Below are 4512 nucleotides of genomic sequence, written 5' to 3'. Positions count from 1 at the left end.
AGTATATGCATCCCACATTTCTTTGCTAAAGATGATTTTTTAATGAAAAAAAAAATCTATTTCTATGTTTTAGAATCCATCTCAAACCAACAAATCCTGCAATGAAGAAATAACTTTTTTGAATCGAAAATGTAAGTGCGGGAAGACGGCAGATCTGAAGATATCTGAATCAAAAGAAAATCCAAACAAACTTATCTATTGCTGCCCAAAAAAGGGGGATGGTTGCAATTTTCTTGCAATGTGGGAACGAGATGATCCAGCGTGCTCTATTGTTGGTGGTTCCTCTTCAAAACAAGAAATTTGTTTGAATTTTAAGAATGATGCAGCTCCAATTCCTGATATTGGTGCTCGTGCTCCTACATCAAACCCAAGGATTATTGAACGGATCGTGGCTTTGGAAGCAAATGTTGCTGCAGGAAAAATGCTTGTTTTGTTCAATCTCTTGGTTGTGTTTCTTGGCTTATTTGTTATGGTTTGTGTGCTGGTTAAAATTTAACTGGTTGTAGTCACCTATATATGCTAAGTTGTTGGAATATTGTTCTGTTTTTTTTGTTTATTTTAGTATGGATGTTAAAAAATGTTGAAAATGACGGATTCAGGTTTATATTAGGAAATATTGTATTTTAATTATGAAGATTTTACAACAAGAAAAGAGAAATGCTAACATTACTTTTTCTGTCACTCTTACATTCATTGTTTGACACGTGGATGTAACTATCCCATTTTTTATTTAAATAATAATATATTATGTCAATAGAGCTCATGTGTCAAATATTAAATGTAAAACGTGACAGAACGAATAATATTATATTACTTATTTTTTGTATCCTGATTTGTAGTCTATATTAGGATAGTTTTTGTTTCTCTTACAGTCCCCAAATTTCACCATCTAGTATCAAAGTTTTAGGCTCTTTCTATCCTTATTCGTGGCCTTCATTGCAATCTCATTACCCCTGTTTTTTCTTCACAAAACATAGTTTATGAGTCTCTGTTTTCTTCAGCCAAACATAGAAATGAAATAGTAATGGGTATGAAAAGAAAAATGTAGCGGTCAATGATTAATAATCTTATTGAAATAATTAGGGATAATTTTAGAATAATAAAAGTGTGTAAAAAGTAAATCTTATCATTTTAAAATTATGTGAAGTGTATATTTAGTAGGAATTATATATATAAAGTAAAAAAGAGTATGAATAGAACCACTTAATTGCATAATTCCAATAGAAATTATAGCAAATATCCCAGTTCTTAAAGTATTTATGGTAAATATCACGTTTAAGGTAAATGATCAACTTACGAAGTAAATTTATAAGGTAAATTTTGTGTAAATATATTTCGAAAATGAATCATTTATTGTACTTGTGTTATTTACCATAGATATTCAAAAAAAATCTATTTAGCTCTTTTTTGATATATTTTTTTAATGCTTTGATCTTCCACGATAACATTTTATTCTTACTTCTTCCCTAAGTTGCAAATTGACGACGAAAAATTCTTGCACTCCTTAGTCGTTATACATAATCTACAAATCCCTATATATTTGAAAATAAGAACTCGTGAAGTAATCTCTTCAACAATTAAGGAGGCATTTGGTACGCAATAATCAGTAGGAATCATATTTTTAAGAAAGTGATAGAGGGTAATATGATTTTCAAAAATAATATATTACTGTGTTTGGTTTCATATATGAATTTTGTCTCAAATTCCCAGAAATAATATATTATTGTGTTTGGTTGTGGATATGAATGTTGTGTATTAAAAAAAAATTTATGGTTTCACTATATCTTTAATATGATTTCAACACATTGAACAAGATCATCATTTGAATCACAACTAAAACTTTTTGTTACAGTATTTTTTTTTTTACAAAAATTTAAATTCAATTTTTTTACTATAATTTTCTTCTCACAAAAATTCACTTTTTAACTCAAATTCTCAACACAAATTCACGAAACAAATGAGCTATAATCAAAATGGGCGTGTAAGTTATGCCGCATAAATACAAGGAATACAATTTAGAATGACTCAACAATATGTTTGTTGTGCCCTTTCAATGCATTATGCTTGAAAATATAAAGAATCCGAGCCTTGAAGTAATTAGTGTAGTCATTTGTTGAAATTTGTTCAATTCTTATTAGCTTTAAGTTATCATCATGGCTTAAAATCTATGTGAATTAAAATAGGTTTTGCTTAATCGATATATTACTTGAAATTAAATTTTATCACTTTTGAAAACCAGATATATAGTGGATAATAAATTTCTGGGGTGATCTGGCTTACGGAGCCATCTTAGGCCCCCTCTCCCCTTAACTTTTGCCGCCAAAAGTTCTTTCGTACAATTATCCCCTAAATTTTCTTCTATCCCCAAAATTTTAACTTTTAAACATACTTATAATTCATAAATTTTTAAATATTTCAATTATAACCTAAATGTTAACTGTTAGGTATACTCATATTTGAAACTTAAAATCTCAACTAAAACAAAATCAACCTACTAATATAAATTCATAGTTTTCTAGACTTTTCTTCATAAAAAGTGAATTGATTTTGATTCATTTGGGAGAAGAAAGGAAAGATACAAAGAAATAGAAGAAGATAAAAAAATGAAAGAAAAAATAGTTGCAGAGTTCGTTTAATTCAAAATTTCAGCTCCTTTTGAAACAAAAACAACAAAAACTGAAATTGTAGTGAATAACAGATTTTTGAAACTAAATTAAGTATATAGTAGATTTTAAAATTATTTGAAGTAAATTACAGTTTACGATGTAAATGTATCATTTTCGACTAGTAAAAAATAATTTACGCGTTAAAAAATATTTATTAACGTGGAAAAAAATCTTTGCAGCAGTCGTGAAAAGAAAATTTACAGGAAAAAAAAATTCTTTTTACTAGTTGTAAATGAAATATTTACTTGGTAAATCTATTTACTTCAAATAACTTTAAAATTTACTATTTATTTAATTTAGTTTCATATATCTTTTATTTACTACATTCTCCCTAAACAATTCTAACTTCATCATTGGCTGTGGTAGTAGTGATGAAAATTTATCTTCGTAGCTTGGTTAGTACATCAGAACCCTTGGGTTACATAAAATGCATGTAATTTTTTTTTTTTTTTTTTTTTTACTTTAAATGCATGTAATTTTCAGTACAGGCATAAATCATTGTCATTTAGTACTATATGCTGAATCAAATCATTAAGAATACATTAGTGTTGAGTGCTTAATCCAAAGATTAATAATACTAGCTGGAGTCGGAGCAAAAAAGTAGTACTAATTGGGGATTAGAAATCCTAGGTTAGTTTTTTTGTTTTTTTTTTTTTCCCCTCTTTCAAATGTTATTTGGGACAATAGTGTCCGAGTAGATCAGGAAGATTGACATTGTCATCTAGACTCTGTTAGAACTTAGATATTAATTAGGTCTATAACCAAAATGCTGATTAAATTATTTCATAGATATTACATTCAAGTCTATCACTTGTAAATTTGGAACCAGGAGATTTTCCAACCCCTACATGTTTGGTGCACAAGTTAGAACCAGTCAATAACTTTGTTCAGAAGAATCCCAAGTCATTTATACATATTTATATATATATATATATGGGTATAGTTTTAATGTTTACTTTATTATTTATTTATTGATGGATATTGTTATTTTAATCGTAAGATATTGATGTGATAGTTGTAATAAATTGAATAGTTGACTAAAACAAAATTATGACAATTAATGAAATTATATTCTTATCATGTCACGTCATCAAATTTATATATTTGATAGTAACTATAACACCCTGAAGAATTAATTGGGATTAATTAAGGTAATTGAGATTATTAGTGTGCCTAATCTGGATTTATTAATTGAGTATTAATTAATAAATGTTCATGACATGTGTAATTTAAATAATTCCAAGGTATTTAAATATTCTCAGTAATTTTTATTTTAACCCAAAAGTGTGTATGAGCGCATTTCTGGACTGTTTTCTTTAAATGTTGGTACCTGTCTATTTTTTTTTCTTTTTCTTTTTCTTTTATCAATTTCTAAATAATTCAATATTGTTTTATATTCTTACTCGCGTAATATTTCAAACTGCAGATTTTAAAACTATTTGAAGTAAATTACAATTTATTATGTAAATGTATCATTTTTTACTAGTAAAAAATAATTTACGTGGTAAAAAATCTTTATTAACGTGGAAAAAAATATTTGCAGCAGTCGTAAAAAGAAAATTTACGGGAAAAAAAAATTATTTTTACTAATTGTAAATGAAATATTTACCTGGTAAATCTATTTACTTCAAATAACTTTAAAATTTACTATTTATTTAATTTAGTTTCATATATCTTTTATTTACTACATTCTCCCTAAACAATTCTAACTTCATCATTGGCTGTGGTAGTAGTGATGAAAATTTATCTTCGTAGCTTGGTTAGTACATCAGAACCCTTGGGTTACATAAAATGCATGTAATTTTTTTTTTTTTTTTTTTTTTTTTAAATGCATGTAATTTTTAGT

Source organism: Morus notabilis, unplaced genomic scaffold (assembly GCF_000414095.1).
Source record: "Morus notabilis unplaced genomic scaffold, ASM41409v2 Scaffold8423, whole genome shotgun sequence".
Lineage (NCBI taxonomy): Eukaryota > Viridiplantae > Streptophyta > Magnoliopsida > Rosales > Moraceae > Morus > Morus notabilis.
This window is presented reverse-complemented; position numbering follows the sequence as displayed.